Genomic DNA, 25,420 nt, shown 5'->3' on the forward strand with positions numbered 1-25,420 from the left:
ACAGTACAATATACACAGATGAGATTGATTGGGTCGCCAACATGATAGCCATATCTTCCATTTCAACATCTATTTACTCTCTATCGGTTTTGGTAATGATACCTTATTATTGTTAGACGCTTGATTCTCTTTCGCCAATATGTTTTAGTTTTTTTACCAAATGAAAAAAAGGTAAAAAGAAGATGAAATTAAAAGTCACATGTAGAGATAGACTAGCAGCTGCTAGTCTGTTTTCACTGGAGACTCCACCCCCTTTCCCTTTGACTCTCCTCAACACACAGAGAGAGGTAGAGAGAGGTGGGGGGGGGGGGGGGGTCTCTAAAGGAATGATCAAAGGGAAGGAGGGAGGACAGTGGAGCAGTCCATAGATTACCATCTGTGTGTTGTTTTCTGTTTTAGGGTTGGTGGAAGGGTAAAGGAGGGGATTTGGGGGGGACATGGGGGCTCTGCCTCCCGTTCACATTTTACCCCTGTCCCCTCCCTCACTTCCACAGCTGGGTGCTGAGGGTCTGGCCCGAGGGGGGTCCACCCCCCTACAGGAGCACCTGGTTGGACAAAGCTGGGTGGCGCTGACACACTACCACTCATGGCGATGCCCGACATCTGCTGTGTCATCTGAGAGAGAGATGGAAGGAGGTGTGTGTGTGAGTGAGAGAGAGAGGGGGCAGGGCAGAGAAAACAGAAAGGTTAGAGGGTTGTACAAACCCAGTTAAAGCACTCTAGAAGGACCGCAACAACCTGCTTAACACAGCAGACATTATTCCTTTACTGCATATATAAGGACCAGAGAGTAGACCCTCCTTCTCTCTTTTCTCCTTCTCAGTCCATTTCCTTTATTTCACTCCCATCCATTCTCCCTTCCCTATCTCTCCTCTGCTCTCCTCCCCCCTCTCCTCTCTTGCCTCCTGTCCACTTCCAAACCATTATAAATGCACCTTCATGCCAGGGGTTTCCATTAGCCGCTTTTGTTCGCATTTTCTTTTGGTGGGAAAAGCCGATATAAAAATATAAAAAAATTAATATATAAAAATCCCATTGCGAAATAATGCTTTCTAGCCTATTCATTGATGGAAATACCAGTCGATGGAAATACATTTGACTGGTCATGCTTATCGGTCTATATGTTAATTAGCATCATTTGGTGGAATTACATTGGCGCGTATGTACAGTATATTTGTTGTGTATCTTATTTATCACATGCACACAGCATACAGATACAGAACATTGGAGTGGAACATCTGTCAGACAAACGTAAAAGCTGCTGCTGCAGCATCTTGTGGTGCTTTCAAGACAACTGGAAATGGAAAAATACGAGTTAAAGTCATGACGTCAGTGATCTTCAGCTCAGAAAGTCGGAGCTCTAGAAAGAATTGGAATTCCGAGTTGGATGACTGTTCAAAGTGATTTTTCCCTGTCTGAGATTTTTTTCTCTCTCCCAATTCCCAGTTGTTTTGAACGTGGCATCAAACGCGAACAGAAGGCAGGCATCATCAGCGCATCACACACCCCTTTGCAATGTGCTGGAGGCAGTATGCCTTTTTTTTTTTAAACATATACTTACTAATTGTTTGAAACTGGAACGTTTTAATAGATATTAGGAGTCATATCTTACCTTGCTTCAAAGTAGCCTATTAAATCTACATTTCTTACAGATATTTACAGTACCAGTCAAAAGTCTTTCATGGGTTTTTGTTTATTTTTACTATTTTCTACATTGTAGAATAATAATGAAGACATCAAAACTATGAATGAACAAAAGTGTAATCATGTAGAAACCAAGAAAGTGTTAAACAAATCAAAATATATTTGAGATTTTTCAAGGTAGCCACCCTTTGCCTTGATGACAGCTTTAAACACTCTTGGCAGTCTCTCATCCAGCTTCACCTGGAATGCTTTTCCAACAGTCTTGAAGGAGTTCCCACATATGCTGAGCACCTGTTGGCTGCTTTTCCTTCACTCTGCGGTCCAACTCATCCCAAACCATCTCTATTGGGGTGAGGTCGGGTGATTGTGGAGGCCAGGTCATCTGATGCAGCACTCCATCAATCTCCCTGGTCAAATAGCCTGGAGGTGTGCTTTGGGTCATTGTCCTGTTGAAAAACAAATGATAGTCCCACTAAGCACAAACCAGATGGGTTGCGTATCGCTGCAGAAGGCTGTGGTAGCCATGCTGGTTAAGTGTGACTTGAATTCTAAATAAATCACAGACAGTGCCACCAGCAAAGCACCCCCACACCATCACACCTCCTCCTCCACAGTGGGAACCACAAATGCCGAGATCATCCATTCACCTACTCTGCGTGTCACAAAAACACGGCGCTTGGAACCAAAAATAAAACATTTGGACTCATCAGACCAAAAGGCAGATTGCCACCAGTCTAATGTCCATTGTACGTGTTTCTTGGCCCAAGTAAGTCTCTTCTTATTTTTTGGTGTCGTTTGGTAGTGGTTTCTTTGCAGCAATTCAACCATGAAGGCCAAACTCATTCAGTCTCCTCTGAACAGTTTATGTTGAGATGTGTCTGTTACTTGAACTCTGTGAAGCATTTATTTGGGCTGCAATCTGAGGTGCAGTTAACACTAATGAACTTATCCTCTGCAGAAGAGGTAACTCGGGGTCTGCCTTTCCTGTGGCGGTCCTCATGAGAGCTTCATCATAGCGCTTTATGGTTTTTGTGACTCCACTGGAAGAAACTTTCAAAGTTCTTGAAATTTTCCGGATTGACTGACCTTCATGTCTTAAAGTAATGATGGACTGTCATTTCTCTTTGCTTATTTGAGCTGTTATTGCCAAAATATGGACATGGGTATTTTACCAAATAGGCCTATCTTCTGTATACCACCCCTACCTTGTCACAACACAAATGATTGGCTCAAATGCATTAAGAAGGAAAGACATTCCACAAATGAACTTTTAACAAGGCACACCTGTTAATTGAAATGCATTCCAGGTGACTACCTCATGAAGCTGGTTGAGAGACTGCCAAGAGTGTGCAAAGCTGTCATCAAGGCAAATGGTGGCTACTTTGAAGAATCTCAACTATAAAATATGTTTTGATTTGTTTAAACCACTTTTTTGGGTACTACATGATTCCATATGTGTTCTTCCAAAGTTTTGATTTCTTCACTATTATTCTACAATGTAGAAAATAATAAAAATATAGAAAAACCCTGGAATGAGTAGGTGTGTCCAAACTTTTGACTGGTACTGTATGTCACATGAAACCACTCGCATGTGCAGTGCCCTTTTGACAATGGTGTTTTCCCGCTAATTGCATTATGGAATGAACATTCACACGTAGCCTACTGCATTGTGCACATTGCTGCGCTTATAATGTGAAGAAATAGTTTATCAACATTTTAAGCTAAACATTCTGATCTTTTGCATCAGACTCATAGCTTTTTAAAGTTTTTATTTTATGCAGCCCAGGCCTACTGGTTGTATGAATTTGGGCTCTATCATCCCACAACTGTCCCAGAGTCTGTTTGGAATAAGCCATTTCTTTCTCGGCAAGCTGATGAATAGAACAGGTAGCGTAAACTTTTCTACTGTAGTAGATTGAGATAGGCTAGTGATTTTGCTGTTCGTCTTGTTGGGTGAGGAAAAGTAAATGTGGACAGTTCATGTTCAAAGTGCACATCAGAATTCAATAAGAAGGACCGCACATAGTGGCATCCTCCACTTGCATGTCCTGTTCATATGAATAACCATATTCTAAATGTGATGTCTGTCATTCTGCGCACCGTGGGTGGACACCCTAATTAGGTAACTCCCCAATGCATATGAGTCTGGTAAATAAAAATGATGCCGGTCCAATGTCTGGTGCCACATCTTCCTAACGAAACCCTGCTTCATGCCCCTGCAGCACCAGAACTATCAGGCTTGTGTGAGACGCGCGCGCGCGCGTGTGTGTGTGTGTGTGTGTGTGTGTGTGTGTGTGTGTGTGTGTGTGTGTGTGTGTGTGTGTGTGTGTGTGTGTGTGTGTGTGTGTGTGTGTGTGTGTGTAGCACAGACAAGCCTATTGACTCCAGAGCACTTTGGGCTTTAACCCATCAAAGGTTAAAGCCCAACAGCTTGCCCTGAACCCATTACAGTACACACACGACCAGTCATATCACGTCCTTGACAAAGGCAGGATGTCTGTGTGTGTGTGTCGTTGTTTGGTGTGTGTGTATATGTGTGTGTGTGTGTGTGTTGTCATTGGGAGCACAGTGATTTATCATCGCTCATTAACCTTCTGCAGGAACACAACGCCTCTTGGAAAGACATGCTGGTGTGTCTGTCTTTGGCATCAAAATGTGTGTAATTGTTCCACTGAAAAATACCACTCTACCCCAGGGTTAGATTTTCAGAAGACAACAGTGGATTTTCTCTATCATTTTACCTGGGCTTTGTTCCTTTCATATTTCTTTTGATTCTGACAAACGCCCTGGTCCCTGCCGGTTGAAAACATACCCATAACATGATTCAGCCACAACAATACTGAAAATACAGAGGATCAACAACATTGCATTCACTCCACGTCACTGGATTGTGTGACAAAAATCATCCATTCTGCTTGCAACAAGGATGTTAAGTAAGGGCGCGTTCGTAAATTCACTCTGACTATCTACTCCGATTTCAGAGCACTCTCGTCTGAGTGTGCCAGAGCGCAGAATAACTGACAAAATGACAAATGCAAAACACGTGTTGAATATGGTGTCAGTAAAGTCGGCAAAAAAGCATAATTAAAATTGTTGCCAGCAGCACAGTTGCAGTCACCAACGCTCTGGATAACATGAAAACAGCCTAACCAGCTCTGCTAGGGCAAGTAAAATGGTCAGAGTGAGGTGTTCTCTCATTTTTATCTGGAAGTTTCTAGCAAGCTTGCTAACTTTAGCCAGTTAGCTTGGGTGCTTGACTGCCGTTGAGGTCAGAACGCTCCGATCAACCCTACTCCTTGGCCAGAGCGTCCAGTGTGCGCTCTGAATGCTCCGAGTGTGAAACGCTCTGAATTTACGAACAGACAATCGGACAACGCTCTGAATTTACGAATGCCCAGAGTGCACTCTGAGCACTCTCTGGCACTCCAGAGTGAATTTGACCACACGACAAAGAAATGCATTTTTGGGCCTACATTTAAAACAACTGGTTTGGGTCAAATCCAATACAGCAACACAATACAAAGTGAAACCCTCTGTATTTTCAAGTATTGTGGTGGCAGCATCATGTTATGCTCGTCACTGGCAGGGATAGGGGAGTTTGTCCAGACCAAATTAAATGTGAAAGGAGCGAAGGCCAGGTAAGAGAGGAAAACTCGCTTCAACCTAACCCCAGGACAAAAAAAAAATACAGTGTGACAATTACACAATGTTCATTTCAAAGACACACCACAATAGCTTTCCAAGAGGTGCTGAGTGTTCCCGAATGGTCCAGTCTCAGTCCTGACTTAAATTTGCTGGAAAATCTGAGACAATATTCCAAACCAAATTCTTGAGCAATCTCAACCAAAATAAACTGATATACTCTGAGTGTACAAAGTATTATGAACACCTGCTCTTTCCATGACAGACTGAGCAGGTGAATCCAGGTGAACATTTTGATCCCTTATTGATGCCACTTGTTAAATCCAATGTTAAATCCACTTCAGTCAGTGTAGATGAAGGGGAGGAGACAGGTTAAATAATTATTTTTAAGCCTTGAGACAATTGGAGACATATATTGTGTATGTGTGTACGTGTGCCAAGAAGAGGTGTTGTCACCTTAAGTGAGATGGATGATATTAAATAGACTGGCGCAGGAGAGAGAGATGAAGCGAGGTTGAGCATGAGGAGACACACACCCTTTATAAAAAAAAACTTTTAAACAGAAACATACCTTCCCAACTCCAACACCCATTAAGTCTAATGGATGGGGAGGGTGAATATGAAAAGGCGCATGTATGTAGGCAGGGAGGGCTAAGGTAGAGGCTGCCGAGAGGAAGAGAGGCAAAGGGGAGAGGACAGGTGAAATGAGAGGAGGGAAAGAGAGGAGAGAGAAAGCAGAAAAACGGAGTGAGCTGATGAATAAGATAAGGTGAGACTGGATGGAAGTTGTGTGTGATTGCCGAGCTTCACACACACACACACATATGCGCCACAGGAAGGACTTTGTGTGTTGTGGCCTTCGGCTGCTTAGCAGGCAGTGCTGGTCTCCCATCTCTCTGCAGTCCCTTTGACGGAGGGAATGAACAGAGCGAAGTAGACGAGCAGTGACTCGTACTCACACACCTGTACACATGCCCTTGTACAAACACACAGACTGAGACAGACAGCTGATTCAGACACAAGCAGGTGATTAAGCACATGATGTGTAATTGGAGCAGGGACTTAAACATCCATGAGCATGACCCTCTACTGTCTGTACACACACACACACACACACACACACACACACACACACACACACACACACACACACACACACACACACACACACACACACACACACACACACACACACACACACACACACACACACACACACACACACACACACACACACACACACACGGTCCATTTGCACTGTATTAGGGCAGAGACCGATTAAGGTGACAAGCAGGCGGCTCTGGAGTGTTGAAATATGTATCAATGTTCTATAAATACCCAGGCATTTGCATGTGGCCCAATGAGGTGCGTTTTACTAATGTTGGATCTGTGTGTCTGCCTGACTACCTTCTGGATCATTAGCGAAGTGGGAGTAGGAGAGAGAGGATGAGAGAGAGGGAGGAAGGGGAGGTGTGTCTGGTCAATGTGGAGGGAATAAATAGGTAAAAGAGGAAGAAAAAGCAGGGACTGTCCTTCAGGTGGAAACAGTCAAGTACACAACAATACACACACAGATCTGTGCATAGCTGGGCTCCCACTCTAGCACACGGTGTTCCAGTATCCATATTATATTCCCCTCTGTTGAATCCCCACAAAGCTGTGAATTAGAAGTGGCATTTCCATCCAACAGCCATTTCCCACTGTGTCAGTATTCATACACTTCTACACTCAGACCCACAAACAGTAGCAGCGTGTGTTCCAGCCAGAGCCTGAATCTGGCAGAATGCACACACACTCAGGCATGCAGGCACACACTATCCCCCTCTGATACACCATCTGCAGTCAACAATCCTACTGAGCAATGTGTCCGACAGACAGAAGGTTTTGTGTGTGTGTGTGTGTGTGTGTGTGTGTGTGTGTGTGTGTGTGTGTGTGTGTGTGTGTGTGTGTGGAGGGGCGGGGGTGCTCTTTTACTGGGAAGAGAGAAAAAAAGAGAGAACAGATTGAAAGACTAATAACCGACTCTCTATTTCTCTTCCCACTCCATCTCTCAGCCTCTGTTTCTCCAGAATATTCAGAAAGATAAAAGGCATGCTTGGTTGAAAAGCTGGGGATAACACAAATCCCAGATCATGAAGAGCTCTAATCGTATTTTTATAATTGACATATTCAGAGATAGCAGAGAATACCCAAAATCCTGTTTTATAGTAGAGGGAAAGCAGCTCAGTGGTGTCTTATGTATGTATGTATATGTGTATGTGTATGTGTATGTGTGTGTGTGTGTGTGTGTGTGTGTGTGTGTGTGTGTGTGTGTGTGTGTGTGTGTGTGTGTGTGTGTGTGTGTGTGTGTGTGTGTGTGTGTGTGTGTGTGTGTGTGTGTGTGTCAAACCAGTAGCACAACATAATAATGGGCAGCCAGTAGGAAAGTGATGTGCGTGTTCATGTGTATTCTTTCTTTGTGTGTCCGAATTTATTCCACATGCAAGCCGTGCAAATGTATTGAGTGTGTCCTAGATGCACGGTATGAAGGCAGGGAGGGGGAGACAGGGATGGGAAACGAAGGGGAGGGGGGAAGCAGGGAGGACTGAAGGAGGAAGGATGGAAGGAGGGACGGAGGGAGGAGAGGAGTTGAGGGATAGATGGAGGAGGAGAGGGGTAGAGAGCAGATGGAGGAGAGGGTGGAGGGTAGTGGGGATGAGTGAGGGATGGAGGGAGGAGAGGGGTTTTAGGGATGAAGGAGATGCTGAGAGAGAGAAAGCAGGGGGTTGGTACCAGGCTAGCAGTGGTAGTTGGAGGTACGTGTAGCGGGTTGCCGGGGCTCCCAGGTGGCATGTAGCCGGCGTGTGCTGTGAGCCATGCAACGAAAGAGGGGAGATCCATGTTCTGTGTGTCGGCAGGGGAGGGCCAAGGGAATAGGGGAGTGGGATGGGGACGAAGGTAAGGGTGGGGGAATAACTGTGGCACCTCTCAAACACACCTCATTGATAAATGTTTCATTTAAACAACTGTTTTCCCCCTCTCTCTTTTTCCCACATCTGTTCTCGGACTGGTGAGACAGCTGAGAATGCCAGCTCGTCTCTTCCAGTCTCTGTACGATGCTCAGACAAATCAAATCAAATCACATTTTATTTGTCACATACACATGGTTAGCAGATGTTAATGTGAGTGTAGCGAAATGCTTGTGCTTCTAGTTCCGACAATGCAGTAATAACCAACGAGTAATCTAACCTAACAATTCCACAACTACTACCTTATACACACCCAAGTGTAAAGGGATAAAGAATATGTACATAAAGATATATGAATGAGTGATGGTACAGAACGGCATAGGCAAGATGCAGTAGATGGTATAGAGTACAGTATATACATATGAGATGAGTAATGTAGGGTATATAAACATAAAGTGGCACAGTTTAAAGTGGCTAGTGATACATGTATTACATAAGGATGGCAAGATGCAGTAGATGATATAGAGTACAGTATATACATATACATATGAGATGAGTAATGTAGGGTATGTAAACATTATATTAAGTGGCATTGTTTAAAGTGGCTAGTGATACATTTTTACATACATTTCCATCAATTCCCATTATTAAAGTGGCTGGAGTTGAGTCAGTATGTTGGTAGCAGCCACTAAATGTTAGTGGTGGCTGTTTAACAGTCTGATGGCCTTGAGATAGAAGCTGTTTTTCAGTCTCTCGGTCCCTGCTTTGATGCACCTGTACTGACCTCGCCTTCTGGATGATAGCGGGGTGAACAGGCAGTGGCTCGGGTGGTTGTTGTCCTTGATGATCTTTATGGCCTTCCTGTGACACCGGGTGGTGTAGGTGTCCTGGAGGGCAGGTAGTTCGCCCCCGGTGATGCGTTGTGCAGACCTCACTACCCTCTGGAGAGCCTTACGGTTGTGGGCGGAGCAGTTGCCGTACCAGGCGGTGATACAGCCCGACAGGATGCTCTCGATTGTGCATCTGTAGAAGTTTGTGAGTGCTTTTGGTGACAGGCCGAATTTCTTCAGCCTCCTGAATTTTGAAGAGGCGCTGCTGCGCCTTCTTCACAACGCTGTCTGTGCGGGTGGACCAATTCAGTTTGTCCGTGATGTGTACGCCGAGGAACTTAAAACGTACTACCCTCTCCACTACTGTCCCGTCGATGTGGATAGGGGGGTGCTCCCTCTGCTGTTTCCTGAAGTCCACAATCATCTCCTTTGTCTTGTTGACGTTGAGTGTGAGGTTATTTTCCTGACACCACACTCCGAGGGCCCTCACCTCCTCCCTGTAGGCCGTCTCGTCGTTGTTGGTAATCAAGCCTACCACTGTAGTGTCGTCCGCAAACTTGATGATTGAGTTGGAGGCGTGCATGGCCACGCAGTCATGGGTGAACAGGGAGTACAGGAGAGGGCTCAGAACGCACCCTTGTGGGGCCCCAGTGTTGAGGATCAGCGGGGTGGAGATGTTGTTGCCTACCCTCACCACCTAGGGGCGGCCCGTCAGGAAGTCCAGTACCCAGTTGCACAGGGCGGGGTCGAGACCTAGGGTCTCGGGCTTGTGAACGAGTTTGGATGGTACTATGGTGTTAAATGCTGAGCTGTAGTCGATGAACAGCATTCTCACATAGGTATTCCTCTTGTCCAGATGGGTTAGGGCAGTGTGCAGTGTGGTTGATATTGCGTCGTCTGTGGACCTATTGGGTTGGTAAGCAAATTGGAGTGGGTCTAGGGTGTCAGGTAGGGTGGAGGTGATATGGTCCTTGACTAGTCGCTCAAAGCACTTCATGATGACGGAAGTGAGTGCTACGGGGCGGTAGTCGTTTAGCTCAGTTACCTTAGCTTTCTTGGGAATAGGAACAAATCAAATCAAATCAAATCAAATTTTATTAGTCACATACACATGGTTAGCAGATGTTAATGCGAGTGTAGCGAAATGCTTGTGCTTCTAGTTCCGACAATGCAGTAATAACCAACAAGTAATCTAACCTAACAATTCCACAACTACTACCTTATACACACACACAAGTGTAAAGGGATAAAGAATATGTACATAAAGATATATGAATGAGTGGTGGTACAGAACGGCATGGCAAGATGCAGTAGATGGTATAGAGTACGGTATATACATATGAGATGAGTACTGTAGGGTATGTAAACATAAAGTGGCATAGTTTAAAGTGGCTAGTGGTACATGTATTACATAAAGATGGCAAGATGCAGTAGATGATGTAGAGTACAGTATATACATATGAGATGGGTAATGTAGGGTATGTAAACATTATATTAAGTGGCATTGTTTAAAGTGGCTAGTGGTACATTTTTACATAATTTCCATCAATTCCCATTTTTAAAGTGGCTGGAGTTGAGTCAGTATGTTGGCAGCGGCCGCTAAATGTTAGTGGTGGCTGTTTAACAGTCTGATGGCCTTGAGATAGAAGCTGTTTTTCAGTCTCTCGGTCCCTGCTTTGATGCACCTGTACTGACCTCGCCTTCTGGATGATAGCGGGGTGAACAGGCAGTGGCTTGGGTGGTTGTTGTCCTTGATGATCTTTATGGCCTTCCTGTGACATCGGGTGGTGTAGGTGTCCTGGAGGGCAGGTAGTTTGCCCCCGGTGATGCGTTCTGCAGACCTCACTACCCTCTGGAGAGCCTTACGGTTGTGGGCGGAGAAGTTGCCGTACCAGGCGGTGATACAGCCCGACAGGATGCTCTCGATTGTGCATCTGTAGAAGTTTGTGAGTGCTTTTGGTGACAAGCCGAATTTCTTCAGCCTCCTGAGGTTGAAGAGGCGCTGCTGCGCCTTCTTCACAACGCTGTCTGTGTGGGTGGACCAATTCAGTTTGTCCGTGATGTGTACACCGAGGAACTTAAAACTTTCCACCTTCTCCACTACTGACCCGTCGATGTGGATAGGGGGGTGCTCCCTCTGCTGTTTCCTGAAGTCCACAATCATCTCCTTTGTTTTGTTGACGTTGAGTGTGAGGTTATTTTCCTGACACCACACTCCGAGGGCCCTCACCTCCTCCCTGTAGGCCGTCTCGTCGTTGTTGGTAATCAAGCCTACCACTGTAGTGTCATCCGCAAACTTGATGATTGAGTTGGAGGCGTGCATGGCCACGCAGTCGTGGGTGAACAGGGAGTACAGGAGAGGGCTCAGAACGCACCCTTGTGGGGCCCCAGTGTTGAGGATCAGCGGGGTGGAGATGTTGTTACCTACCCTCACCACGTGGGGGCGGCCCGTCAGGAAGTCCAGGACCCAGTTGCACAGGGCGGGGTCGAGACCCAGGGTCTCGAGCTTGATGACGAGTTTGGAGGGTACTATGGTGTTAAATGCTGAGCTGTAATCGATGAACAGCATTCTCACATAGGTATTCCTCTTGTCCAGATGGGTTAGGGCAGTGTGCAGTGTGGTTGCGATTGCGTCGTCTGTGGACCTATTGGGTCGGTAAGCAAATTGGAGTGGGTCTAGGGTGTCCGGTAGGGTGGAGGTGATATGGTCCTTGACTAGTCTCTCAAAGCACTTCATGATGACGGAAGTGAGTGCTACGGGGCGGTAGTCGTAGCAATGGTGGCCCTCTTGAAGCATGTGGGAACAGCAGACTGGGATAAGGATTGATTGAATATGTCCGTAAACACACCAGCCAGCTGGTCTGCGCATGCTCTGAGGACGCGGCTGGGAATGCCGTCTGGGCCTGCAGCCTTGCGAGGGTTAACACGTTTAAATGTTTTACTCACCTCGGCTGCAGTGAAGGAGAGCCCGCAGGTTTTGGTAGGGGGCCGTGTCAGTGGCACTGTATTGTCCTCAAAGCGGGCAAAAAAGTTGTTTAGCCTGTCTGGGAGCAAGACATCCTGGTCCGCGACGGGGCTGGTTTTCTTCTTGTAATCCGTGATTGACTGTAGACCCTGCCACATACCTCTTGTGTCTGAGCTGTTGAATTGCGACTCGATTTTGTCTCTGTACTGGGACTTAGCCTGTTTGATTGCCTTGCGGAGAGAATAGCTACACTGTTTGTATTCGGTCATGCTTCCGGTCACCTTGCCCTGGTTAAAAGCAGTGGTTCGCGCTTTCAGTTTCACGCGAATGCTGCCGTCAATCCACGGTTTCTGGTTTGGGAATGTTTTAATCGTTGCTGTGGGTACGACATCGTCAATGCACTTCCTAATGAACTCGCTCACCGAATCAGCATATTCGTCAATATTGTTGTTGGACGCAATGCGGAACATATTCCAATCCGCGTGATCGAAGCAGTCTTGAAGCGTGGATTCAGATTGGTCGGACCAGCGTTGAACAGACCTGAGCGCGGGAGCTTGTTGTTTTAGTTTCTGTCTGTAGGCTGGAAGCAACAAAATGGAGTCGTGGTCAGCTTTTCCGAAAGGAGGGCGGGGGAGGGCCTTATATGCGTCGCGGAAATTAGTATAACAATGATCCAGGGTTTTACCAGCCCTGGTTGCGGAATCGATATGCTGATAGAATTTAGGGAGTCTTGTTTTCAGATTAGCCTTGTTAAAATCCCCAGCTACAATGAATGCCGCCTCATGATATGTGGTTTCCAGTTTACATAGAGTCAAATAAAGTTTGTTCAGGGTCATCGATGTGTCTGCTTGGGGGGGAATATATACGGCTGTGATTATGATCGAAGAGAATTCCCTCGGTAGATAATGCGGTCGACATTTGATTGTGAGGAATTCTAAGTCAGGTGAACAGAAGGACTTGAGTTCCTGTATGTTGTTATGATCACACCACGTCTCGTTGATCATAAGTTATACCCCCCGCCCCTCTTCTTACCAGAAAGATGTTTGTTTCTGTCGGCGCGATGCGTGAAGAAACCAACTGGCTGCACCGACTCCGTTAGCGTCTCGCGAGTGAGCCATGTTTCCGTGAAGAAAAGAACGTTACAGTCTCTGATGTCTCTCTGGAATGCTACCCTTGCTCGGATTTCATCAACCTTGTTGTCAAGAGACTGGACATTGGCGAGTAGTATGCTAGGGAGTGGAGCGCGATGTGCCCGTCTTCGAAGCCTGACCAGAAGACCGCTTCGTTTGCCCCTTTTACGGCGTCGTTGTTTAGGGTCGCCGGCTGGGATCAGATCCATTGTACTGGGTGGAAGGCAAAACACAGGATCCGCTTCGGGAGAGTCATATTCCTGGTCGTAATTGATAGTGAGTTGACGTTGCTCTTATATTCAGTAGTTCCTCCCGACTGTATGTAATGAAACCTAAGATTACCTGGGGTACCAATGTAAGAAATAACGCGTAAAAAAACAAAATACTGCATAGTTTCCTAGGAACGCGAAGCGAGGCGGCCATCTCTGTCGGCGCCGGAAGTAGACTATACTCTCTCTCTGTTCCTGCACTCCGTCCCAATCTCCCTCTTCTCCATCCCTCTCCGTTCCCCTCTCATCCTCTTCCCTCTTCTCCCCCGTGGTAATGTACAGACATTATTGAGGTGTCCTTTCTTCTGACAGGCCTGTAACCGACAGTGTTAGCTGTGGCTGGGGAGCTGGATCACACTGCCTTTGTTTACACTGTGAAATGTTAACAATGCACTCCAACCTCGCTCCAGCTCTCTGAGGACATGGAATGGAAGACTGCACACTGTGTGTGTGTGTGTGAGGGGTGTTTGAACTAGGGTCAATGTGTGTGTGTGTGTATGTATGAATGAATACAGAGGTGTGTGTGTGTGTGTTCTTACTGCAGAGGAAAACGAAGCCCAGTGCTGCAGTCTGTCTTCACTGAACACAGCAATTGTGTCCATAGGGGAGAGGGCATAGGCAGACAACACTGGGAGGTTGATGGGGAGAGAGAAGATTGTGAGATATGGGATTGAGGAGATGTGCGGTGCTCTAGAGCAGGGGTGTCAAACTCATTCCATGGTGGGCCCAGTGCCTTCTGGATTTCGGTTTCTCCTTTCAATTTGTGTCCAATTAAGACCTAAACAACTAGTTGAGGAGAGTTCCTTACCAATCAGTGACCTTAACTCATCAATTAAGTACAAGGGAGGAGTGAAACCCTGCAGACGCTAGGCCTTCCACGGAATGAGTTTCACACGTGCTCTGGAGGGAGAGGTGGTACCTGAGTGTTGTCGGAAGATGGCAGAGGGTTGGACACCATTGAACTAAAGATGTCCTCGTCGCTGATAGGTGCAGCAGCCGAACTGGTTTCAGCTCTGCCTGCAGGTGCATCTGAGAGAGAGATAGAGAGAGAGAGAGATTACACATTGACCTGTAGGCAGTATTGATTGTGTGTAAAATCTTATCTGTGTGTGTGTGTGTGTGTGTGTGTGTGTGACTCCTGGTTATCCATGACGTGTGCTGCCTACACCCCTTCCCTCCTCAAGATGTAGGAGGACGTTTTCAGAGATGGATTTATTTGGGGTTCAGAACCTCAATGTGCAACGAAAAAGCACAGTCATCTCTCTCGACACAATGCCATCTCAAAACAGTCAACTAAGAGAAATAATAACTATCGTACCATTTTACCATTCCTTTCTGTTTGGATATGATGATATTAATTAATTGAATCCTCAGTGATTTCACTTCCGAAGTTCAAATGGAATTGAATTTGTGGATACATTATTTTTGGAACCATTAATCAGAATTCCAAAGACAAGACATGAGGAGGATATATATGTATATGATGGGGATTATGTAGGGATGTGCATCTCTCCTTTCATGAACGACTCGATACGCATCTAGATGCATGGGCTCCGATAAGATACAGGAACGATACCTTTTAGTTAGACATGAATCAGTGAGATTTGTTTTGATTTGGAGAACGAATTGATGTGATTTGGGTTCGATAAACTAACATTTTTGCATGAACATTCATTTCCTATTTTAAATCCATATCTGCTGGTGATGGGAGCTCAGGAGCTGGGCCTCTCTGAGCTGAGCCATTGGACAGACTGAGCATCTACCGCCCCACTATCAGATTAGGGGTGGGGGAAATGTAGGCATTTTGTCCCCCCACCTTTTATCTGAAATCACCCACTGATTAACTTGTTATATTTAGAAATCAGCATGTCATTTAGCCAATTAACATAATGCAGCTTTTGATTTTACTCCAGTCTCGAAATGGAATGTTTTGGACTGTTTGGAATTTTATAGATAGCTTCTCCTGCTCTGACCAATAAATGCGAAATTATTGCTGTCCTTTATGAAATTAGGGTCCAAACCTGTTCATGTAAAAATGACCAAATACACTAACTGTTTAAAGCAAAATGATGTCTTATGGAGTACCTGAACAGCCTAAATAAAATCGTAATGATTGAAAACCCCAATCAGCAGTTGGATGTGAGTTGCGTCCACTCCAGTAGGTTACACAACTCAGGTAACTCAACTCAATTTTCTACAGTGCATTAGGAAACCCAGCAAATTACAATGGTTGTCACTCAACTGATAAAGCCTATGATTTGACATTGCGAATGCCATTTTACATGCTGAAGGTGCCAGACGTACGAATAGCCTATTAGAATGACGGGCAGACCCACCTCTCATTGGCACAGCTGTATCTCCCCCACTGTGCGCACTTATGACAGTCATTCACAGTTACATGCATAAAAGTTTGATAGCCTACCAAACTGAAGGAGAGGACTCTTCAGTTAAGTCACAACAGAAAATAAGTATTTTCAGAAGAAAAAAATATGAGTAAAAGAACAGTGAACTGGAGATTTATAACGTTTGAATAGGTTTTCTGACCTATGCATGCTTCATTTGGATCGGTTTGGGCTCCCACAGACCGATGCACTCATATCTTAACCATTTGAACCGTGGACCCCTACATACAATACCCCATAATGTAAAAGTGCAATTCTGTTTTTTCCCCCAATTTTTTTGACAAAATAATACAAAATGAAAGGCTGAAATGTCTTGAGTCAATAAGTATTCAACCCCTTTGTTAAGCCTAAATAGGTTCAGGAGTAAAAATGTGCTTAAAACTTATTTGGGGTAGGGGGCAGTATTTTCACGTCCGGATGAAAAGCATGCCCAGAGCAAACGGCCTGCTACAAAGCCATAAAAGCTAGAATAGCTTAGTATATTTGGATAGACAACACTCTGAAGTTTACAAAACTGTTTGAATGATGTCTGTGAGTATAACAGAACTCATATGGCAGGCAAAAACCTGAGAAAAAATCCAACCAGGAAGTGGGAAATCTGAGGTTGGTCGATTTTCAACTCAGCTCCTATTGAAGATAAAGTGGGATATTGGTAATGTTGCACTTCCTAAGGCTTCCACTAGATGTCAAAAGTCTTTAGAACCTTGTCTGATGCCTCTACTGTTTAGTGGGGCCGAAGGAGAGAGGAATGAGTCAGAGGTCTGCCAGCAGCCACGAGCTGACCATGCGCGTTCACATGAGAGTTTGCTCCCGTTCCATTTGCTTTTCTGAAGACAAAGGAATTCTCCGGTTGGAACATTATTGAAGAATTATGTTAAAAACATCCTAAAGATTGATTCAATACATCGTTTGATATGTTTCTACTGACTGTTACGGAACTTTTTGACATTTCATCTGCTTTTAGTGAACGCGCTTCGTGACTTTGGATTTGTTTACCAAACGCGCTAACAAAAGTAACTATTTGGACATAAATGATGGACATTACCGAACAAAACAAACATTTCTTGTGGAAGTGGGAGTCCTGGGAGTGCATTCCGACGAAGATCAGCAAAGGTAAGTGAAGCTTTATAATGCTTTTAGGACTTTTGTTGACTGCATAATATGACGGCTATATTTGTGTCTTGATTGGGCTCTGAGCGCCGACCTCAGATTATTGCATGGTTTTTGCTTTTTCCGTAAAGCTTTTTTTAAATCTGACACAGCGGTTGCATTAAGGAGAAGTGCATCTAAAATTCCATGCATAACAGTTGTATCTTTTAGCAATGTTTATTATGAGTATTCCTGTAAATTGATGTGGCTCTCTGCAAAATCAAAGGATGTTTTGGAACTTCTGAACGTAAGGCGCCAATGTAAACTCAGATTTCTGGATATAAATATAAACTTTACCGAACAAAACATACATGTATTGTGTAACATGAAGTCCTATGAGGTTCATCTGATGAAGATCATCAAAGGTTAGTGATTCATTTTATCTATATTTCTGCTTTTTGTGAATCCTCTCTTTGGCTGAAAAAATGGCTGTGTTATTCTGTGAATAGGCACTCACCTAACATAATCGTTTGGTCTGTTTTCGTCGTAAAGCCTTTTTGAAATCGGACACTGTGGCTGGATTTACAACAAGTGTATCTTTAAAATGGTGTAAGATACATGTATGTTTGAGGAATTTTTATTATGGGATGTCTGTTGTTTTGAATTTGGCGCCCTGCAGTTTCACTGGCTGTTGAAGAGGTGGGACGCTAACGTCTCATGTACCCTAGGGAGGTTTTTAACAAGTCACATAATAAGTTGCATGATTTTAAACAGCAATAATAGTGTTTAACATGATTTTTGAATGACTAACTTATCTATCTGTACACCACACATACAATTAATTATAAGGTCCCTCAGACAAGCAGTGAATTTCAAACCCAGATTTAACCACAAAGACCAGGGAGGTTTTCCAGTGCCTCGCAATGAAGGGCACCTTTTGGTAGATGGGTAAACGTTCAAAAAGCAGACATTGAATATCCCTATGAGCATGGTGAAGTTATTAATTACACTTTGGATGGTGTACACCCAGTCACTACAAAAGGTACAGGCATCCTTCCTAACTCAGTTGCCAGAGTGGAAGGAAGCCGCCCACGGATTTCAACCTTGAGGCCAATGGTGACTTTAAAACAGTTAGTGTTTAATTGCTGTGATAGGAGAAAAATGAGGATGGATCAGCAATAACGTAGTTACTCCACAGTACTAACCTATTTGACAGAGGGAGAAGGAAGCCTGTACAAACACATTCCAAGACATGCATCCTGTTTGCAACAAAGCGCTAAAATAATACTGCAAAAAATGTTGCAAAGCAGTTCGCTTTTTGTCCTGAATACAAAGTCTTATGTTTGGGGAAAATCCAATACAACAGATTATTGAGTTCCACTCTCCATATTTTCAAGCATAGTGGTGGGTGCATCATGTTATGGGTATGCTTGTAATCGTTACGGACGGCAGTTTTTCAGGATAAAACATTTACGTAATGGTGCTAAGCACAGGCAAAATCCTTGTAGAAAACCTAGTTTAGTCTGCGTTCCACCAGACACTGGGAGATGAATTCACCTTTCAGCAGGACATTAACCTAAAACACAAGGTAAAATCTACACTGGAGTTGCTTAGCAAGAAGACAGTGAATGTTCCTGGCCGAGTTACAGTTTTGTCTTAAATCTACTGGAAAATCAACAACCAATTTAACAGAGCATGAACATGTTTTTTAAAGAATAATGGGCAAATGTTTCACAATCCAGATGTGGAAAGCTCTTAAGAGACTTACCCAGAAAGACTCACAGCTGTAATCACTGCCAAAGGTACCTCTACAAATTATTGACTCAGGGGTGTGAATACATATTTATATGAGATATTTCTATATTTCAATTTCAATAAATTAGCAAAAACGTCTAAAAACATGTTTTTACTTTGTCTTTATGTGGTATTGTGCGTAGATGGGTGAGAAAATAAATATAGGCACTGTAACACTGATAGAACACCCATAATTGATCCCTTTATGTGTGAACAAAATTGAGCCCCTTGAGAGAGACAGAACAAGGGAAATCATTTAGAGAGAGAGAGAAAAAGAAAGAGAGGGATGAGTCGTGAGTGCATGATGGGGAGTTTGACCAGAGAGAGGGAGAGGGCGATGAAATGAGAGACAGCGCCACAGGCTTTTCAATTTCTCTTCTCCCCTTGACAACAGCCTCCCTTCGTTCTTATGGTGAAAGGTTGGCCATCATCTCAGTCAGCCGGCTACATCTGACCGTCTATTATGGGATGGCCACTCTGGGAGCGAAGGCTGGGGGAGCCATGGAAACGTACAGGGCTCCATTAGGAAGACACATGGTTTACTTTGAGGGTCCTTTCAGACAGACCCAATCCTCCACCCCACTCCCCTGGCCACATCAGTTTAAACAACCTGACACCTCTCGCGCTTCTAAACGCCTCTTACACTCTGTCATACTCCCACCCACCAGACACACACACAGCGAGAAAGGGAGAAAGAGAGCGACAGAGAGAGAGAGCGAGACTCGGGCTGTGACTGGTAATTGAATAACTGACCGTTATGGATGAAGACTGTCATGAAAATATAATAACTGTCAAAACCATTTAATAAGGCATACATACATTTTTGGAAAGATGTGTACAATTCTTTATTTACTTTATTTTCATGTAGATACCTAATTGCGTGAGTATTTACTAATGATTATAAGCAATTGTTTTGCTAACTAAGTTTGTCTATTTAACTGTCTACATCTCCTCCTATTTCCAACTGTCATTTGATGCTCCAGCAGCAAAACCACTAGATGCATGGGTGTGTAGAAGCTCTAGCTTATAGGCTATGGCACTTGATGTGCGTACTTTCTTTTATACAATGTGCGTTTTCATAGCTTGCTAGTAAATAAATAACAACAGTGTTCTTTAAAAAAGGTTGAATGTCTGACTATACATTCATTATTCAACAGCAGTTGACAAATCGAGCACGGTCTAATTTGACACGGAGTCTTCTCTTAATTTATAGACTAATCAACGCTGATAAATAGGCCAAACCCGTCGTCCGGGTTTGTCCGGGGTAGGCCGTCATTGTACATAAGAATTTGTCCTTAACTGACTTGCCTAGTTTAAATAAAGGTTAAATAGATAAACAATACATTTCATCTACACTGATTGAAGTGGATTTAACAAGTAACATCAATAAGGCATCATAGCTTTCACCTGGATTCAGCTGGACAGTCTATATCAATGAAAGTGCAGGTGTCCTTAATGTTTTGAACACTCAGTGTAAATGTTCATTCAGTTTCCTAAAGTAGCCTTTCTGGACTCCATCTCTTTAATAAGAATCAAACTGTCACGTTCCTGACCTGTTTTCCTTTGTTTTGTATTTGTTTTAGTTGGTCAGGGCGTGAGTTGGGTGGGTTGGTCTAGGTTTGATTTTCTATGTTGGGATTTTGTGTTCGGCCTGGTATGATTCTCAATCAGAGACAGCTGTCAATCGTTGTCCCTGATTGAGAATCATACTTAGGCAGCCTGGGTTTCACCTGTGTTTTGTGGGTGTTTGTTCCTGTGTCAGTGTTTGGGCCACACAGGACTGTTTCGGGTTAGTCACGTTTGTTGGTTGTTGTATTTTGTAGTGTTTGTTGTTTTTCCATTAAATAATGAATACTTACCAATCCGCATCTTGGTCCGATCCATGCTCCTCCTCGTCTGAGGAGGAGAACGACTACGACAGCCGTTACAGAAACACCCACCATAACAGGACCAAGCGGATTGGAGAAGGAAGGCAAGAACAACAGCAATGGGGAAAAGAGGAATGGACTTGGGAGGAAATCCTAGACGTTAAAGGACCCTGGGCAGAGCCAGTGGAGTGTCGCCGCCCCAAAGCGGAGCTGGAGGCAGCGAAAGCGGAGAGGAGGTTTTATGAGGCGAAAGCAAGGCAGAGCGGCTGGAAGCCCGAGAGGCTCACCAAAAAAATTATAGGGGGAGGGGGCTAAAGGGGAGTGTGGCGAAGCCGGGTTGGATACCCGAGCCAACTCCCCGGGCTTACCGTGGAGTGAGAGGGCGTCGTACTGGTCAGACACCGTGTTATGCGGTGGAGCGCACGGTGTCCCCAGTACGCGTGCTTAGCCCAGTGCGGGCTATTCCACCTTGCCGCACTGGGAGGGCTAGGTTGGGCATCGAGCCGGGTGCCATGAAGCCGGCCCAACATATCTGGCCTCCAGTACGTCTCCTCGGGCCGGCGTACATGGCACCAGCCTTACAGGTGGTGTCCCCGGTTCGCCTGCATAGCCCAGTGCGGGCTATTCCACCTCGCCGCACTGGCAGGGCTACGGGGACCATTCAACCTGGTAAGGTTGGGGAGGCTCGGTGCTCAAGAGCGCGTGTCCTCCTTCACGGTCCGGTATATCCGGCGCCACCTTCCCACCCCAGCCCAGTACCATCAGTGCCGACACCACGCACCAGGCTTCCAGTGCATTTCCAGAGCCCTGTTCCTCCTCCACGCACTCTCCCTGTGGTGCGTGTCTCCAGCCCAGTGCCTCCAGTTCCGGCACCACGCACCAGACCTACTGTGCGCCTCAGCAGGTCAGAGTCGGCCGTCTGCTCAACGCCGCCTGCGCTGCTTGCCTGCTCAGCGCAGCCTGTGTCTGAACTGCCTGCCTTCCCAGCGCTGTCTGAACTGCCTGCCTTCCCAGCGCTGTCTGAACTGCCTTCCTTCCCAGCGCTGTCTGAACTGCCTGCCTGCCCAGCGCTGCCCGTCTGTCCCGAGCCTTCAGAGCCGTCCAGCCAGGACCAGCCAGAGCCGTCCAGCCAGGACCAGCCAGAGCCGTCCAGCCAGGACCAGCCAGAGCCGTCCAGCCAGGACCAGCCAGAGCCGTCCAGCCAGGACCAGCCAGAGCCGTCCAGCCAGGACCAGCCAGAGCCGTCCAGCCAGGACCAGCCAGAGCCGTCCAGCCAGGATCAGCCAGAGCCGTCCAGCCAGGATCAGCCAGAGCCGTCCAGCCAGGATCCGCCAGAGCCGTCCAGCCAGGATCCGCCGGAGCCTTCCGCCAGCCAGGATCTGCCGGAGCCTTCCGCCAGCCAGGATCCGCCGGAGCCTTCCGCCAGCCAGGATCCGCCAGAGCCTTCCGCCAGCCAGGATCCGCCAGAGCCTTCCGCCAGCCAGGATCCGCCAGAGCCTTCCGCCAGCCAGGATCTGCCAGAGCCTTCCGCCAGCCAGGGTCCGCAAGAGCCTTCCGCCAGCCAGGATCCGCAAGAGCCTTCCGCCAGCCAGGATCCGCCCCTCAGTCCGGTGCTGCCCCTCAGTTCGGTGCTGCCCCTCAGTCCGGTGCTGCCCCTCAGTCCGGTGCTGCCCCTCAGTCCGGTGCTGCCCCTCAGTCCGGTGCTGCCCCTCAGTCCGGTGCTACCCCTCAGTCCGGTGCTACCCCTCAGTCTGTTACTGCTCTTTGGAATAGTGGGATTGACATGGAGGGTGGATATTGGGAGGAGGCCACGGAAGCGGGAGTTGACTATGGTGGGGTGGGGACCACGACCAGCGCCAGAGCCGCCACCGTGGACAGACGCCCACCCAGACCCTCCCCTAGACTTTGTGCTGGTGCGCCCGGAGTTCGCACCTTAAGGGGGGGGTTCTGTCACGTTCCTGACCTGTTTTCCTTTGTTTTGTATTTGTTTTAGTTGGTCAGGGCGTGAGTTGGGTGGGTTGGTCTAGGTTTGATTTTCTATGTTGGGATTTTGTGTTCGGCCTGGTATGATTCTCAATCAGAGACAGCTGTCAATCGTTGTCCCTGATTGAGAATCATACTTAGGCAGCCTGGGTTTCACCTGTGTTTTGTGGGTGTTTGTTCCTGTGTCAGTGTTTGGGCCACACAGGACTGTTTCGGGTTAGTCACGTTTGTTGGTTTTTGTATTTTGTAGTGTTTGTTGTTTTTCCATTAAATAATGAATACTTACCAATCCGCATCTTGGTCCGATCCATGCTCCTCCTCGTCTGAGGAGGAGAACGACTACGACAGCCGTTACACAAACGCTGATTTCATCTTGTAAAAGGCTTATTTTCAGTAGCTTAGGCTACATCATTTCTCTCATTACAGCGTCCTCTCTTTGAAGAATATATGCCAATGATGGTGTCAAATCTGATTCAAAAGTCGAACGAGCATTAGATGGAGCGCGCAAGAAAGATGAAACATCATTACGGGAGCAAACACTGAGTCGAGAGAGACGATATGTGGTCAAGCGAGCAGAGGATGGGTCCCGCGAGTGCCCAGGCCAGTCGAGAGCACAAATTAAACTTGAGCTTGCAAGTGTGACTGAGTGAGCAGAACATCATTGTCACAGATCAAAAATAAACGTTTCTTAAACAGTACACATATATGTAAGCAAAGAAATGTGATTCAAACATGTAAAACAAATATTTGAATGCATTAAATTGTCCACCAGCAATAGTCACTTGTCATTGTCAAGTTTTCACTCTCAGTTTCTCAGATGGCTCTCTCTCTCATGTCTTGGCACCTTTGGGTTTGGATTTCAGGCTGATGGGGGCGGGCTTAAAGATGTGTGTGTGTCTAGAAACCTTAGATTGATCACTTACACTGGAGTGAATGAACTAACAAATTCCTGACATTGGCCAGTCCAGTGTTGTGATGGGCTATTACTAGCCTTCTGTTTGCGATGCACTGCAGAGCCATCTGTTTAGCTAGCTACCCGGTTTGAATAGTAAGCACCGGACGACTCAGGAAACCCAGCAGTTTAGCCAAATTAATTCGGAAATAAGTTCTAATGGGTATATTATTTATACAGTGAGTTGAGTGGAATCTACCCGCTAAAGTTAGCTAGCTTATGACTTGTTAGCCGGCAAAGTTTGTCTGTAAAACAAAAGCAGCCAGTCATAGCAGACACCATAAGGAGTCTCAGCAGATCAGATGTTATCAGAAAGCCAGAGCCATCTGTGGAAAGAGTGCAAGTAGAACAAAGATAAAGTGCAAACAGAGTAAATGTACCATTCAACATAAGTTCCCACCTAAAACAATGACGTGAGCTCTGTACCAATTAATCTCTGCTTAACTCCTCACCATTGGAGGAGGTCTGAGGCGAGGAACCTTCGGTCGTCTCCTCCAATGGGATTTTAGAAGGAGGTGCGATGGTCAGTCGTTGTATCTATAGCACTGTCTATGAATTGGAGTGTCTCCAGCCCCATCCCTCAGCTTTTTACCTAAACAGGGGCGGGGAGCGGCTTTGTTATTGTTCAACTACTGATTTCCTCTTTAAGAAACACTTAAATTAGCATATAAGTATGTTCAAGCATACATGACTGTTGGGAGTGCGGTGCCATACCTTTAGCTCCCAGGTGCAGCAGAGCTGACACACTAATGACGAAGTCTCAGCAGATGTCTTGACCACCCTCTGGCTGTTGTCCAGACAGCGGTAGCACTGGAAGGTGTCCCGGGGACTGTTTGTGGCCATGTCACCTCCCTCAGAACCAGTGAATATCTACAAGTTCTTACAGTGGGGCATCAGCATAATCTATAGACAGGGCAGAAGGATACAGGAGCTGGAATTAGATTTAGAATGTAGTCAAAGTTCCAACTTAAAATCCTTGTACAATCCATAGACATTGGTAAAAAGGTAAACAAAAGTAGGGCACTTGAGTTTGAGGAAGGTGGAGCGACACATATGTGCTGAGTTGTGTAAGGCATAAGATGAGTTGGTGACTAACTGGTCCACATTTGGCATCCTCGGCCTCGTTGGTGTAGTGGTCCAGGGCGATGAAGTAGAAGCCTGACTCCACCTGATCAAACGTGTTCTCTCTATACACACTGACCTGTCTCCTGAAAACAACTGGAATGAGAGAGAGGAAAATAAGATATCTGGAAGTGTCACAGACAAGAGTTCATTTGGAGTTTAAATGTTTTAGTATCTTAATGTTACATTCAAGGTAACAATCAATTTTAAGACTGCTGTGGCTGTGTCAAAAGAGGCAACTATGGATAATCATTTAGCCAAATTAGTAAAAACACACAATGTGGGACTGGACTGAGCTGAGCTTTCGGGCAATTCCACTGAGTCAGATTTTTCACTTTAAAATGTATGTCAAACAAAAATCAATGATGTCAAAGTGAAACAAAACATATAACTCTATGCACAAGGACTACTTTTAACAATTTGCAATCATTGGTTTCTTTGACATCTTTTAAATTGAAAAATGTGAGTCTCTGTCAAGGTATGCGTGAAGAGCTGTAGGAAGTCAGGCGCAGGAGAGCAGATATTTGGTAGCAAAACGGAGACTTTTATTTGGCAAACCAAAAGCACACGGCACAAACGAACACGAAATACAAATACGGGTTGAACATAACCCAGCGCAACCAGCCTAACGTGCGCATACATGAAAACAGATAAACAATACCACACAAAGACATGGGGGGAACAGAGGGTTAAATACACAACACATAATGAGGGAAATGAGAACCAGGTGTGTGGGAAAACGAGACAAAACAAATGGAAAATGAAAAATGGATCGGCGATGG

At 45.7% G+C, this 25,420-nt stretch overlaps 1 long non-coding RNA gene across 1 annotated transcript in view; it reads right to left on the minus strand.

Annotated features, from left to right (window-relative positions):
- Positions 1 to 495: 495 nt before the first annotated feature.
- LOC139570873 (uncharacterized) overlaps positions 496 to 25,420 on the minus strand; it is a 43,238-nt gene continuing 18,313 nt past the window's right edge. Inside the window, exons 3-8 of the long non-coding RNA XR_011674183.1 lie at positions 24,613 to 24,734; positions 24,231 to 24,419; positions 23,969 to 24,108; positions 14,348 to 14,457; positions 13,968 to 14,056; positions 496 to 615 (exon numbers count right to left, since the gene is read on the minus strand). This is a non-coding gene — a long non-coding RNA (uncharacterized lncRNA). The remainder of the gene's footprint in view (positions 616 to 13,967; positions 14,057 to 14,347; positions 14,458 to 23,968; positions 24,109 to 24,230; positions 24,420 to 24,612; positions 24,735 to 25,420) is intronic.

The sequence above is a fragment of the Salvelinus alpinus genome, chromosome 3 (assembly GCF_045679555.1).
Source record: "Salvelinus alpinus chromosome 3, SLU_Salpinus.1, whole genome shotgun sequence".
In the NCBI taxonomy this organism is placed as follows: Eukaryota; Metazoa; Chordata; class Actinopteri; order Salmoniformes; family Salmonidae; genus Salvelinus; species Salvelinus alpinus.